The following is a 16,998-nucleotide window of genomic DNA, read 5'->3' on the forward strand; positions in this document are numbered from 1 at the left end:
TGCCTTATACATCCCTATATGCCTTTTAACCACCTAAATGCCAGAGTGGCATATAGGGGTATAAGGCATTTCTGGAGGCAGAGTGGCACATAGGGGGTCAAAAGGCATATCATGGGGCACAGTGGCATATAGAGGGTTAAAAGACATATCATGGGGCACAGTGGCATTTAGAGGGTTAAAAGGCATATCATGGGGCACAGTGGCATATATGGGGTATAAGGCATTTCTAGGAAGTCAATCCTGGGGGCAGATGTGCATAACTGGGCGGGGGGCAGGTTGTAAAAAAAAAAAAAAAAAAAAAAAAATGGAAATGAAAACAATATATTTTTCTCAATCATAGCTTTTATTAAAAAAAATAGTTCACATAGTTTACATGAATTAACATTTACTGGTAAAACTTTTTCCTATAGGGTCATCTTAAATTTAGGCTTTTTCTTTTTTTCATAAATTAATATTCAGATTTTGGGGGGTCGTCTTATAATCAAACGAATACGGTACTCACCATAAGTCAGCTCCAGTGCTGGCTCTGAATGATCGTGGGGGTCAATAAGACCCCTGTAAGCATATGTAAAAATCTAAGCAATGGAGTGGAAAGACAGAGCATCGGGGGGCTGCAGCTCGCTCTTCTTTTGCAGGTGGATAAATATCCTGGATCCTCAGACAAGGACAAGGACTGAATAAGGGTCTTAAAATCAGGAACAATGGGTTCTTATTTGCCGTCAGATCCTAAAAGTCTATATACTTACATAGAAGGTGCCCCTTTACTTGTCCGGTGTAGAAGGCGAGGGCACAGTTATTAAGTATACATGGCACAGGGGAGGTCTGGCATTATTTGCCTTCGAGGGAGACCCTGCTGAACAGAGCAAATAATATGGGCCAAAAGGGGGCTGTGCAGGACAAGGGTCCCGTTATAGGCGCACATAAAGAATCCAGATGTGGCGTAAATGCTGAAAAAAAACTCTAGTTACCCTAGACGCAAAAAAGCTTCACTATTCATTTTTCCGGTACAGCTGCCGTGTGTTGCGAACGTCCCTCTGACGTCGTTATGGTATTCACTATCCAACCCAATAGTATATATATATCCAGGAGATATATATATATATATATATATATATTCCACGCACAGCACAACCTGCCACTTCTCTGTCACTATTGCCATTTTAAAGCCCGGCTTCACAAAATACGCTCTAAAGTGCGATAAATCCGTCTCCGGCAACCAATCCTCCCACTGATTATAACGGAAACCTTTTAACAGAAATCAGTTACAAACCACCGATAGCATTTATCTGGGCTCAGCAAATACATGCAGATATATTTCTCTGATAATTGTATCCGTTATCAGGGAAACGGAGATTAGTTTCTTTTTAATAGTATCTCAGATAATCGTGTCTGGCCCAGAAAGTTAAACAAATCAAACCTTGCCCAGACTAACAAAAAAATGGCATAAAAAATGATAAATTATGCAAATTCTTTATAATAAAAAAAATATATTTACTAGAATCTACGCCTTAGACGGACAAAAATAGAAGCTGGTTTCCCTTCCTTATTGTGGTTTAGAAGGCATTTTATTTATATGAAGTGAGCAAAAGTGGTCTTATCGCCATAGCAACCTATGTGATGGTCCTGTTGTTGGACCATTTTTCAGACTTTGCACCTTTGAAATTAACCCTCGTAACTTGGCTATGCCATTATTTCCCATATATAATGATTATATATATATATATACACACACACACTGTATATGTATTTATTTTCTCTATTAGCTATACTTTCAGGATGAGTCTGCTCTACACATGGCTCAGATGAACACAAGGAGAGGAAAAAAAGTCATGATTGCTCAAGCGCTGCTGTACAACAAGATTGTATAACAGCAGCTAAAGTCTATGTTCTTTATTGTATCACAAACTCTATTGTTATTATATATTGATTTATATAGCACACGTACCGTATATACCGGAGCGCTGTACACTAACATGTCACGCACCAAGGGGTATATTCTACAGGACTGAATCCCCATAGCAGGCTTCTTATAAGTCTTAAGACTGAGGGGGAAATTCACCAACAGATTTGAGAAAGAAATGCCAATTATACATATGGAATGTATCTTCTTAAATACTGACTCATATATATATATATATTATATAGCACCACCATACACTGCAGCGGTGTACAAGGGGCACACAGGACACAACTACATTACATAACAATTTGGACTTGCAGAAACTCGGGGGGTGGGGGGTGTCCTGCTTAATCTGCCCCGCCGTATGCCTGCCATGCCCGGTGCCCTGACTTCTCTTTACTCCCAATACACTGCCCGGGAGTACGCAGGGGAATACGTAGTACGGTGGCCGGGTTACTCACCCCCTGGTACCAGCTCCGGCGTCCCCTGCTGTGGCTACCCCCTCCTCACACCTTGTTGCCACTCCTGGGCCTCCTAGATGGGGTTTCCAGGGCCTCCCTGCCCGGCAGTCTCCCCGGGGTGACGCTGGGAAGTGAGATTCGGCGGAATGTCTTCCTCGCTGTCAGTTGCAGCTTTTTTTTTTTTTTTTGCCGGAAATAAAAAAAAAAAAAGAACAGGTCTCGGGCTTCGGCTGCACGGATCCCAGCGCCGTCACCGTGACAGCTCAGTGCGAGACTTACCCTCAAGGTCACGTGACCTCAGCCCATAGCGCCGGGCCGTAACTCCCATCACTCCCAGCCAACGGAATCTCTTCTTCGGCTAGAGCTCCATTCTGCTGTAGTTTCCGCTCTCCGCCAGCCAGCCACAATAACCAGAAAACTTTAGTTATCTGTAACAACCATCACTCTCAGCCAGCCCAATCCTTTCTTCTCAGAGCTGCTGCGAACTCCAACCTACAACAGGAAGCCGTCCGTGGGGCCGGAGCATTGTGTGCACAGAGGTTCATGGTTATAACCCCAGAGGCATTTACCTTATGGCAGAAGGCAGACACAATTTCCCCTCCCCCTCCACACCAGCCTTTCCCCCACCTGCTGTGAAAGCTCACAGCCCGCTTGCTCATTCCTTGGCCTCCCTGATACCCCCCATTGGCCACAAAGGCCTATTCTTTTTCCAAAGGTAACTGAGCCTGCCCACCGTTGGAGTGTAACTGTACAGTAGTGCCCACAGTGTAACGCAATTTATAGGGGTTATTGAGCTCCATATGTTTCCATGACAATGATTGCGTTCCTAGGCCGCAGGTATATAAGCGAGGAGCTATGGGCATTATATGCCTTAAACATGCAGGTATTGCTACAGGCAACGATACAGGATACTTTCTTACATCAGCAAGCCAGCAGAGGTGGTAAAGTTTAATGTATTAGAAGTTTGCACAACTATATCACTGGAACAGGAATGTGTACGGTTGCCATATCAGCAGCTTAAAAGAAGTGTCAATCATAAAGCGTAATGGCCGGTTAAAATCATTTCAACTTCTAGAGTTGGGTAACCAGGCGGCCTTTTATAATAAAAATATATTGTACGCGCATTAATGAATTATTTAGAAGTGTTTGTCGCTTCTCTGCTTTATGGCTTGTATTAGGCGAGTATCTGTGAGGTAAAAGCTTGGTCTCCAGCCCTTAAAGCTGAGGTGTGTTTGGTGTGAAGTTTGGTCCCGCTGGGCACCTGTCACAGTGGTGTCTCCGTGAAGGGTACACCGCACACGACTGCCGATCGCTGCACTGGCCACATCCTGGGTCCTTCGTCACACTTCTCAGCACTTCCACACTAGCCTGGCCTGTGGCTGGGGGGTCATGACTCTCATTTTTACATTACCCTTTTTATTGATTTAAGTTTTGCACAAATCAAACAATACATGAAGTTGTAGGGGACATGTTACCATACTCATACACAAAACACATACTTTGTAGCCAAAAGTATAATAATAAAAACGCAACAACAAATTTGGATGAATCAGGCCGTGGACTTTTATTTAGTTTACCAATACATACAAAGACTTCACTCTTAACTTGAACTTTATAAACTGATACTATACATTAACCAAAACTTAACTCTTGGCATAAGCCCCAGAGCACATCTTAGACATATCACCTTGCCAACCGCCCTATAAGCCAGCTGGCCCAACTCAAATTAGCAGTTCACCCCATAATCATAGGGTAACCATACCCCAATAAAAGCCACGACAATTTATTAATATATTATATCCCTTTTTTTTTTTTATTTTTTTTTAAACTTTAACAATATCAAGGGAGGGTGGGCAGGCGCATCTTCATCAGCTCGTCCATCTTTCAGAGTAAAACAGACACCTCAGGGACGCTCCTTATATAGATAGCTTTCCCGCCCTTAGCGCAGCGCGAGGCAGGATGCAGCCTATCTAAGCGCAGCGCGAGACACTCGCGAGCCGGCACGAGACACCCAAAAAAGGCGGCAAGCGCTAGCGCAGGCGCAAAAGCACTTTTAGTTATATAACCATTTTTTTTTTAATACGCTGACCTTTTATTGACCCCACTCCTATTAAATCCTATGCAAAACACCTTTACTTAGTCCCCACACCTTCATGTCACTCTGCCCTATATGGTGCAGGCAGGCCCGGACTGGCCATCGGGCACACCGGGCATTTGCCCGGTGGGCCGGCCCACTGCAGGGCCGCATTGACATAGGGGCTGATGGAGCTGCAGCTCCAGGCCCCTACCCTACCAACTGCGACCGGGTCCGCCACTCTAAGGGGCCGGGAAGTCCCCACCAAGGCCGGCCCTTACGGGTCTGCGGCCGCACAGGGCTTAAATTAAAACATCGGGGTTTTTTTTTTTACTTTATTTAACATGGAGGATTTTAAATAAAGTTGGAAAAAACCCCCCCCGATGTTTTAATTTAAACCCTGTGCGGCCGCACACCCGTAAGGACGGCCCTGGTGGGGGCTTCCCGGCCCCTTATGGCAGGGCCGACCTTTGGGGTGTGCGACCGCACAGGGCGCCACACTCCAGGGGGCGGCCGCCACACTCCAGGGGGCGGCCGCTCATCAGGGGGTGCCAACTTGCGGCACCCGGCACCCCTCCAGAGACGGACAGTAATGTCCGCCGCTGGAGGAGCAGGCTCGCAAGGGAACGGTATCGGAGGTCTTTAACAGACCTCCGGTTCCCTTGAGTGAGTTTAAGCCGGGTTCAACCCGGCTTAAAATCACTCAAGGGAGCCGGAGGTCTGTTAAAGACCTCTGATACCGCTCCCTTGTGATCCGCGCGGCAACAGCTGTTGTGCGCCGGGGTTTGTTTTCAGGTCCCGGCGCACAACACTGAAGCCGCGCCCACTGCTATCCGTGCCCTCTGACCCGGAAGAAGACAGAGAAGACAGAAGAACTGAAGAAGAGGAAAAGAAGCTGAAAGAAGAAAGGAAAGGTAGGAAAGCATTAAGTGAGAGTGGATTGGTATGTGTGTGGATCAGTATATACGTGTGGATTGGTGTATACGTGTGGATTGGTATATACGTGTGGATTGGTGTATGTATGTGTGGATTAGTATATATGTGTGGATTTGATATGTGTGTGTGGATTGGTATGTGTGTGTGGATTGGTGTATGTGTGTGGATTGGTGTATGTGTGTGGATTGGTATATGTGTGTGGATTGGTGTATGTGTGTGGATTGGTGTATACGTGTGGATTGGTGTATACGTGTGGATTGGTGTATACGTGTGGATTGGTATATACGTGTGGATTGGTATATACGTGTGGATTGGTGTATACGTGTGGATTGGTGTATATGTGTGTGGATTGGTATATGTGTGTTGATTGGTAAGGGTGTGAGAGTGATGGGTGTTATGCTGTACCATTTCCAATGTATTTTTCATTATATAATTATGCTCTAAAAGTACATCATAACTCCCATCACTCTATACTGTTCCATACAGTGGCAGAGCTGGGAGGCAGAGGCCTTGCACCCCCACCGCAGGACTCCTGAAAGGTAAGTGAACTTCAAAGAGGGAGAGGGCTCTGCGTTAATGCGGCCATATAGGACCAGTCAGTCCGGTCCTGACTGGGCCTATTTTAAGGTGGGGGCCTGGAGCTGCAGCTCCATCAGCCCCTAAGTCAATCCTGCCCTGCCGCGGGCCCGGTCGCAGTTGCTGCTTGCTCCGGCAACAAGGTAAGTAGGGTGAGGGAGGGGGGTGCAGTGAAAAGGGGCAGAGGGGGGTTAGATAGTGAGAAAGGGGGAGAGGGGATAGATAGAGGCGGTACAAATTGAGAAGTGGGGAAGGGGGTTACATAGTGAGAAGGGGCAGATAAGATGGGGAGACAGGGTAGTGTGAATGCGTATGAGAATGAATGAATAAATATGTGGATGAATTGTGTGAATGCGTATGACAATTAATGAATTCATGTGAGGATGAATTGCTTGATTTGTGAGACTGCATTAATGAATGTGTTAATGATTTGTCTGAATGATTAAATGCAAAGATGGTACATGAAGGGTGGGCTTTAACAATAAATAAATAAATATGGGCTGCTCAGGCTTAAATGCCCGGGCCTATTTTTTGTCCCAGTCCGGGCCTGGGTGCAGGCCTTATCAAAACATTCCAATACATACAGGAACGCTCGGAGATATGCATCTCGCACGATACACAAATGTTCATCGAGGAAATAGCATACAAAGAGCTGTGCGATTCTATACAGGTAACCCAGGCAGTGGATTATTTTGGTTAGAAAATAGTAATCTAAGTAATGTAAAAATAACAAAATATTGGTTTTGCCATTATTTACCCGTTTTTGTTCCGTTCGTTGTCCGCATAAGTCTAATCAGTGACCGCCCTCCTAATTGTTGCTCACGATACCATGATGTGGGTTTAAATCTGGTTTATGCGGAGCCTTTTTTTAATTTACCGTATTGGCTCGGATATAGGCCGCCCCCGTATATAGGCCGCCCCCTAAAAGTTTGGTGCTTTTTTAAAGAAAAAGTTTTTTTTTTTTTAAAAAAGGACCAAAAAAACATGCTGCCACTCTGCCCCCCCCCGAGATATGCCGCCACTGTCCTCCCTCCCCGAGATATGCTGCCACTGTCCTCCCTCCCCGAGATATGCTACCACTGTCCTCCCTCCCCGAGATATGCTGCCACTGCCCCCCCGAGATATGCTGCCACTGTCCCCCCCCCCGAGATATGCTGCCACTGTCCCCCCCCCCCCGAGATATGCTACCACTGTCCTCCTCTGCTCCCACACCCCGGACTTACCGGAGCAGACTCCTCTGCCCCCCCCCCGTGGGAAGTGCTGGCAGGGGAGGCTGTCTGAGCGTATCGGAGAGTAGGATGCAGGTCCCCTGCACCGCTGCGGGGGATCTGTATCCTAACCCCGCTGCCTGCCTGGCGCCCGGGACTGCATGTCACGGGCGTCGGGCGCTAGACCCCGAATATAGGCCGCACCCCCACTTTAAAGACTTAAAGTGGGGGAAAAAAGTGCGGCCTATATTCGAGCCAATACGGTATATTGCCATCATTTTTGATCATTGGAAGTGCCGGAGTGCAGCAGGATTCCTGATTTTTGGTGGGGAAGGTGCTTTTGACTTTTGAAGTAATTTCATACATTTACAACCAGTCCGTGTTGGTTAAAAACAAAATATAATGTTTATATACGCTGCTCTATGAATTCGAGGTATTGCTACAATTTGTCAAAGTGAGGTTAAACAATTGAACCGATTACTTATCAAACTTGTTCAAACGCTGGGCTGCTCATTCATAAAAGGAGATTAGGACTCTGCCGCATACTATTATATCGCTCCAGTCCCCGTGAACAGACTTTACTGCTCAAAACGAGTGCGAGGAGCCTGCGTCACTATGACACAAACCAACTGGAGAGCCAGTTATGCCAGTATTAGTTTTTTTTCAGGATACCCGTACATTTAACATGTTGCCGGCAGCCATATATAACACACGACACCTGCAATATGTGTGATGCATGCAACTGGGAACTCTGAGTTTGATCCGGAGTCTTGGGGTGAAGAGATCATTCTATGGTTCGTTCTCCTGGGCAAGGGAGTAGTGTTTGGCCACACCCACTGTGCCCAATCCTCCTCCCACTCCCTATTTACCTGCATCTAGCCCCTCCCACATTTAACTTCACTCCTTAATCTCCCAAGGCCAGCTCTAACACCATAGATGAACATGCATACATACAAATTCTAACACACCCATGCTTACACCATACACTTATACACACACTGTATGCTGTTACTATGTGTGTTAGTGTTAACAGACACACATACTCTAATACGCTTACACACTCTCTCCAACACATACACACTATAACACTAAACACATACATACACACACATTCACGCTTTCCCACTCCCAGTATTAGTGCAGCTGGCACAGCTCTCCCCTCCCTCCTCCACACAAAACCTTTGCGTTCAGTGCAGCTCACACTCTCTATGCGAGCCGCCGCTCCACCACTGCACGGTCACAGCATTTCAAGTAGGTGGGACAGGAATATGTGTGCGGTTTTAGAGGTTTTATATGTTATTTGTAAGCTCTTTTTAATGAAGCTGTAGACTGTGGCTCCTTTATCTGCAGCTATGTCTGGAAGCGACGTGGTTACTGTGATAGCTGAACGTCTCTCACGCGTAGAAGGTACAATGTCATAATTTCCTGCTCAGCATTGTGTAACTTTCTGCTGTTTTCAGCAGTATACGGCAGTGTTGAAAGTCATGTTTTTCAGTCTTCCTGAGTGCAAGATTAGGACGGTTAGGAGACAAAGCCTCACCTATTAATTCTGTTTACGAGTTAGCTTATAAACACACGCTAGTGTTCAAAAGTTTGGGGTCACTTAAGAAATGTCCTTGGTTTTTAAAGAAGAGCAATTACCAGTCTCATCAAAATGACATTCTCATTCTTTAGTGATATGTCGTTATTTTCACCCCATGAGCTAGGGATCTAGGAACCCAAGAAGCAACAGTATGCGTTAATGTGGTCTCTTAAAACCATGAAAAGGCAAGAAGTATGGGGAAAAAAGATGTCCATCCCAGTGAAAAAGACACCAGATGCGTATAATTTTCACAAAACAAGTAACAGTTCACTAAACGTAGCTTTCCTGTGACCCCTTTACCCTGAAACTCAAAACTGTTATGGAGGTTAGTGGTGGACCTACTCGCTCCAACTTATATACAAATCTGGAAACGTGCCGGAGTCTCTGGGAGAGCTGCAGCTTCCCTGGGTTAGTTGAATTGCTGGGCAGCTGAGCCTTCAGTTTCTGGCCTCTCTCGGCCCCTCTCACGCCCTAGCCCTGGGCAGCCAACCCTGAGAAGTTCTGCACGGCTACTACTTCTGTTGTGCACCTCACCATTACGTCTCCATGTCACATTCCCACAAATGTCAGGTTCCTTGCACTCTATATAAACACTTGCCCCAGCCTCCTGTCTACACTAACATATACATACGCATTCACACAATCACACACATACACTCACTGGGCACATACACCTGTTCAATAGCTTGTTAACACAAATCAGCCAATCACATGACAGCAACTTAATGCACTTAGGCATGTAGGGTTTACAGAGAATGGTCCGAAAAATTGAAAATATCCAGTGAGCGGCAGTTGCGTGGACGAAATGCCTTGCTGATGTCAGAGGAGAATGGGCAGACTGGTTCGAGATGACAGAAAGGCAACAGTAACTCAAATAAGCACTCGTTCCAACCAAGGTATGCAGAATACCATCTCTAAATCCACAACACGTCAAACCTTGAAGCAGATGGACTACAGCAGCAGAAGACCACACCGGGGGCCACTCCTGTCAGCTAAGAACAGGAAACTGAGGCTACAATTCGCACAGGCTCACCAAAATTGGACAATGGAAGAACGTTGCCTGTGATGGCAGGGTCATAATTTGGCGTAAACAACATGAAAGTTGGAATGGAATGTTTTCAGCTCGTTGTAGAAAGTATGCCACGAAGAATGAAGGCAGTCCTGAAGGTAAAAGCGGGTCCAACCCAGTACTAGCAAGGTGTACCTAAAAAAAAGTGGCCTGTGAGTGTACATACTCACAAATTCACATATACATCTACACATATATACATGTATCCAAACACATCTTTAGTCCAGTTCACATAATGTAAGTTGTATACATATACATATGTGATTCTGATTTTTTATCTTTGTAACAATTGCTAATCCACCGGTGGTTAATAGCTCTGCTGCACCCTCGGAGTCCTTATACGGAGCCTACGGCTGAGGGCCGGGAATAATTCCATACACCGCCACTTCGTTATGGAGGGCATTCCTGGGGGCTGTGCTTACCTTGTTCAGACCCTCTATGTATTTATTGCTGGACTGATCGATGGAGGAAGGCCCAGCAGTATGCCCAGCACGTGGGGGGGGGGGGGATTTGCAGCTCTGGTGTTGGGGGCCCTCACTGGGCAGCCTCCCTCTAATGTGGGGACCATCACTGTATTGTTCCGTCCGTCTTGGTTACTTATTTCATTCAGTGTCTCTTGAAACCATAGAGTATGCAGACTACACTACAGACTCTGTATAGTTATTGTTCCATCAGCTTTATGAACAAATATAAAACAGGGTTCTTCAAACTACAGGTCATGGCCAAGCACCAGGTGACGGTATTTCAGTGACTGAAAGGTAACGAGCTGCCCCCGCCAGATTCGCTTGCACAAGGTAGATGGTGTCGACCCACTAAGTGTCAGACGGACTACCGTTCAAAAGTTTGGGGTCACTTAGAAATGTCAATGTTTTTGAAAGAAAAATGTGTCCATTAACATAATATGAAATGGATCAGAAATCCAGTGCAGACGGGGTTAACGTTGTAAATGACTATTGTAGCTGGAAACGGTTGATTTTTTAATGAAATATCTTCATAGGCGCACAGAGGCCCTTTATCACTCCCATCACTCCTGTGTTCCAATGGCCCTTTATCACTCCCATCACTCCTATGTTCCAATGGCCCTTTATCACTCCCATCACTCCTGTGTTCCAATGGCCCTTTATCACTCCCATCACTCCTGTGTTCCAATGGCACTTTGTGTTCGCTGATCCGAGTTTAAGTTTAAAAACTCGTTTGAAAACCCTTTTGCAAATATGTTACACAGCCAGCTGTTTTCATGGAAATCAGGGACAATCGATAAGGGATCCCAAACTTTTCAATGGTATTCTATAAAATCTGCAGCACAGGAAACTTTTAAATCTGTATATTAAAAAATTTAACAATCAAGAGAAGCTTGTGGGACGATTGCGTAGCACTAGGTATGGGGGCTTTGTTGTCTGCCACCCACATTGATGCTGTTTGGTTCCGGGAAGTGATAGTTTGGAGAATGGTTCTCATGTGACATCTCTGAGAAGAGGTATGTGTGCATTCCAGCAAAATCGCTGATAGGCCTGGGGCTACTTATAGTCCAATTCCGGCCCCTCGGTTTCTATGCGCATTTCACATGCATAGGCAGGTGCATCAAGGTACGGTATGGAGCAGGACACTGGCGTAAAAGATAAAGCTCATTAAGTTGAACAGCCAAGTAACAGTGCAGTCTAGCTTCCCTCTCAAAATATACTGTCATAGAGCATGAGCGCCCCCTACTGTCTATATGCCACCTATTGTGGGGTACAGTAGTATTGTTATGGAACCAAAATATATCAGCAATTAACGCTTTTTGCTTTAATGAATATAAGCTGGCTTCGACCAATATAAAGGGTCACACCTCCCTCAGGGATGTGGGAGACACAAGCAGCAGTTTCAGTTTGACTTATATCAGTTTCTGCAATTACCGTATTTGCTCGATTATAAGACGAGGTTTTTTTCAGAGCAAATGCTCTGAAAAATACCCCTCGTCTTCTAATCGGGGTCGTCTTCTAATCAGACCTCAAATAGAGGTCTGATTAGGAGACTAAGATCCAGATCCCCCGCACCGCTGCACCCCCCCCCATCATACACACACTTACCGGTGCTTCCTGCTGTGTTGCCAGGGCAGCGGGTTGACGTCTACGTGGTCCGCGTAGACAACGTCCGCTGCAGCCGGAAGGAGGTGTGGCTAGCAGCGGGGGTTGTCTGCGTCCGTCGCATAGACCTTCCCCGACTGTCAGAGATCAGAGTTCCCCGCACCGGTGCGGACTAAGGTGAGCACTCTGCCTCCTGAAATGCCTTATACCTCCCTATATGCCACTCTGCCCCATAATATGCATTTTAACCCCCTAAATGCCAGAATGGGATATAGGGGTATAAGGCATTTCTGGAGGCAGAGTGGCACATAGGGGGTCAAAAGGCATACCATGGGGCACAGTGGCATATAGAGGGTTAAAAGGCATATCATGGGCCACAGTGCCATATTGGAGTGGCAAGCCTGGGGGCAGATGTGCGTAACTGGGGGACAGGTTGGAAAATACAAGAAATAAAAATATTTTTCTCAATCATAGCTTTTATTAAAAAAAAATAGTTTACATGAATTAACATTTACTGGTAAAACTTTTTTCCTTTGGGGTCGTCTTATATTCAGGCTTTTTCTTTTTTTCCTAAGTTAATATTCAGATTTTGGGGGGTCGTCTTATAATCAGGGTCGTCTTATAATCGAGCAAATACGGTATACGGTTGACCTAGAGAATGCTAACATAATCTTCTTTGCAGCTGGCTGCCGTCCAACTATATCATTTGCATATAACGGTTGCTTGCTTACAACCCCTATCACATATAAACTTTGTACAACTTTCTGCCCTTTTCCGCATAGTTTCAGGATTAACCAATTAACACGATTTACGCAACCTGACGCCCCTCTATATAAACTATAGTGTAAACGTAATAAAGCAGAGTGATTTTGGACCTGACCCAGAGTGTGCACGTACATTTATATTCACATAATTTGGAGCATTTCAACAATTGAAGAAAGGCTTTATTGGAAAGCATCCAAAACAGTATAACAAGAAAGCAATATTATTATTAATATATATACACAGCAGAGGAAGCTCAAAGCCTATCTACCAACCTTTCCTTCCTTGTGAATATGTTTCTTTTTTATTTATAAGCTAACAGTTAGATGAAAATTACGTTTTAAGATTTTTGAAAAATGCCTTCACTGGTGCAACCAGAAGCAGTGCTCATAGTACTAATTTCAATGAATTTAAAATATAAAGCGCAACACTGTAAAATAGCTAAAGATGAAAGCTTTCTTCTAACATCTTGTATTTTAAAATATATTCTAAATGCGTGAAAAAACGCTGCTAACAATTTGAATTCTTATAGATTTGCCTCACCAAGTATGAAAATGGCATTGCTAAAATTACCCCTCGCAACTCTATCCCTCTTACATCCTTTTGGTAAGTTCTTATAATTTTTACCGCACCACTTTTTTTTAAGAAATACAAGAATAAGTGTCACTACAGTCTCTGTTTCGAAGCTACTTTAGGCAGTAAACAGAGTTATTGCGTGTGTTGTGATGTCATAGCACAAATATTCACAGTTTCTACTAACCCAGTCAAACTATTAGCCTGATAATCCCTCCTTCTCACATAGGAAAGAGATACATGGTGGCTTCCAAAACCAGCTCAGCGCCCTGGCCTAGTGCCTAGGGGACCTGTATGCTAGGGATGGTCCCGTGACCTGGCCAACAATGGCATGGATTTTTTATAATGTTACATCACTATATGTTTAAAACGTACACAAGAACATTGAATTAATTGCTTTTATTGTGTTAGGCATGCTCCTGTCTAAAACCTAGAGAGACACCCCTCCAGATCAGCCCCACTTAATGTAATAAGGATAGCCCTGTATATACACAGTATTTATGCATACACATGATAAAATGATACATGATGATACATCATACATGATAAAAAGCATGAATCAGAAAAGGCTATAAACAGGAATCGAGTCGCCCGTATGCAATACTTTCTACGAAATGAAGACCAGCCTTTTCCGTAAACTGTTGCGTCACGCAGTGCTGTAGGGCTTATGAAGTGAAGTTACAAAAGGAACTTCAGCTCTTCACAAAGGAATCTTAGTGACCCCACAGAGAGGTTACACAAGTTAATACTACTTCAAAATACGAGGAAGAAGAGCACAGGAGAAATTGAAGCAGACGTGAAAGGAAGCGGAGTAGATGAAAGTTTGGAAATTCAAGGAAACTTTGAAAAAATTGGCCAAATATACAAAAGCCCTACTGACATCACATAAGAATGCACAAAAAGTATTGGTAATTTATACTGCAAATATTACATATGGAATACACCCTAGTTATGATGACATGAGTGGAAGCAAGGGATGACTTGTAAGTCTTAAGTTGCTCCCCAGGACAGAACATTAGATTACATTTTATGCCGATTCTGTAGGCTTTAGGATCAGTAATCAGAGTCGTTAGGATAGATATGAAATCACGAACCGATACAAAAGGAGAAGAGGTCCCTGCTCTTAAGAGCTTACAATCTAGTCAGTTGAGGGGGAAGTGAAACAGTGGAAGAGGACTGCTTGGATAAAGGATGGGTTGAGTGGAATGGTATTTTGGTTGTTTGTGTAAGTATGTCCAAATGTTGGGAGATGTTTTTCAGGGGAAGGCTGCAGGATTTGGTGAGGGACTGGATGTGAGGGATGAAGGATCGAGCAGAGTCAAGTGTGACACCAAGGCATCGATCTTGGTCTGTAGGCTGGATGGCTTGTCAACAGATAGAGTTGTCAGGAATTGTGGCCAGAGTGGATGGTGGGAAAACTATATGTTTTTAGTCTTTGAGATGTTAAGCTTCAGGTAATGCCATGTCATCCATGATGCAATTCAAGAAAGACAGTTGCTGAGGCGAGTTAGAAGAGAGGGTGAAAGGTCAGGAGAGGAGATATAGATTAGGGTCATCTGTATATAGGTGACATAGAAGATAGGAGTTGTCCAAGTGAAGAGGTGTAGATGAAGAAGATCAGAGGCCCAAGAACTGAACTCTGAAGGTGCCAGCCTTCCGCTGCATCCAAGACCCAGAAGCACTAATATATAATAATATTATATGAAGTTGTGATAACTTTGCATCTTGATTGGTGTTTCCCTGGCTGGTATATCACAGCTGCAATCCCTGCATGAATATAGGCGACTTCATTCAATATACTACTAACCACTTAACTAGCATTGATTTTAAAAGGGCAGTTATTAGAATACTTTAGTTTTTCACCTTTAGGTTCATGACAACAGAAAGTTTGTGATGAGCTATTGTAGGGTTAATATTCAAAAACTCTCCAGGTCAGCTCATGGTATGGCAATTACAGATGAATTAGATATCTGTTATGCATTTCGCCCTATGATTATAGTGTGTTAAAGGCAGGTAAAATTAACTATACAGTTTTATGTGAGGAGCATCCCACAGTAGGCTACTCCCTATTCTGTGGTAGTGGCTTCATGAAGCAATGGAGCTAGCCATCTGTACATAGAGACGGGGCTAACTGCACATAGGGGCAAGGTTAGCCCCCACAATCTTAAGCGGGCAGGGTGTAGGATTGGAAGGTGGATGTGGCTAAATGTTGTTCCCCTGTTTGGAGAAGAAGAAAGTGACTCAGAGACTTGGATCAAAAGCAAAGAGTTGAAAACTCCCACTTTTCTTCTGGGTTGGAAGCAGTTCTAGCTTTCTAAGAATACAGTATTTTCAGGCAGCTGCAGATTAACCATGTGTATGTGTTCTAGTTCTATTATCTTAGCCTGATCTACACCCTACCGCAGATCAGGGGGTATATGAAGGTATTTATTAATACATATGTTCACGGGGAGCTAAGCCATAGAAATGGTTGGTCTGCCCAAAGAATTTCTAAGCACTGATAAATCAAAATTAGGGTGAAGGCGCCCTAAGAACCAATTAAAAAAAATGCACCCTTTGTGTTTGTTTTCATGTTCACCTGAATACGAATGCACAAGTCTACTAATAATGTTAATTGCGTGAGGAATTCTCCACGGATTTCACAAAATTAACCTCTGTGCTTATGGTAAGAACCAGTTCGGAATGAGAACTAGAATGACAACTTTCAGTGATGATTGACATTAATGTATTTAATGATTGATAAATAATCCAGTTTTCATTGTTCTGATGTAAAATGTCTCTGAGACATAATTCTATTTAGAACAGACATCCAGACTTCACTAAACCAAGTGGGGTTATTTCCCTTTAAATGACTGCTCTCCATGCCTTTTTTAATTAGATAAATATTCTTTTAAATAGGTAAATCCTTGTTAATATCAGCCAGGATCCTCGATTGTGCAGTTGCCAATCTTGAACATTTACCAAAATATCTACACCCATAAGAGAATACTTTATTTGTGTATATGATAATATGGACAAACCCATGACCACGGATTCACAGCAGCACCTCAAGGCCAGATGTAGAAGCCATCACTCTATAGCTCTGTGGGTAAATATGCTAGTCTACTGAAATATTAGTATTGTGTTTAAGCAGCTTGTATAGGTTCTAATGGCTGTATAGGGTGATTGCTGGAATTTTCTCCCACAACAGCATAACCCTTTACTGCCACTAGAAGAACCGAGAGGCAACTGAAACCCAGAAGGCAGGGGCGTAACTAGAAACCTCAGGGCCCCGGTGCGAGAATCTGTTAAGGGCCCCCCCGACCCCCAACTCATCTATCCCTTTCTCACTATCTCCCCTCTCCCTCCCTACCCCATTTCTCACGATCTACCCTCTCCCTCCCTATCCCCCCTTCTCAAGATCTACCCTCTCCCTCCCTACCCCCTTCTCAAGATCTACCCTCTCCCTCCCTACCCCCCCTTCTCAAGATCTACCCTCTCCCTCCCTACCCCCCCTTCTCAAGATCTACCCTCTCCCTCCCTACCCCCCTTCTCAAGATCTACCCTCTCCCTCCCTACCCCCTTCTCAAGATCTACCCTCTCCCTCCCTACCCCCCCTTCTCAAGATCTACCCTCTCCCTCCCTACCCCCCCTTCTCAAGATCTACCCTCTCCCTCCCTACCCCCTTCTCAAGATCTACCCTCTCCCTCCCTACCCCCCTTCTCAAGATCTACCCTCTCCCTCCCTACCCCCCTTCTCAAGATCTACCCTCTCCCTCCCTACCCCCCCTTCTCAAGATCTACCCTCTCCCT

This window comes from Spea bombifrons, chromosome 4 (genome assembly GCF_027358695.1).
Source record: "Spea bombifrons isolate aSpeBom1 chromosome 4, aSpeBom1.2.pri, whole genome shotgun sequence".
In the NCBI taxonomy this organism is placed as follows: domain Eukaryota; kingdom Metazoa; phylum Chordata; class Amphibia; order Anura; family Pelobatidae; genus Spea; species Spea bombifrons.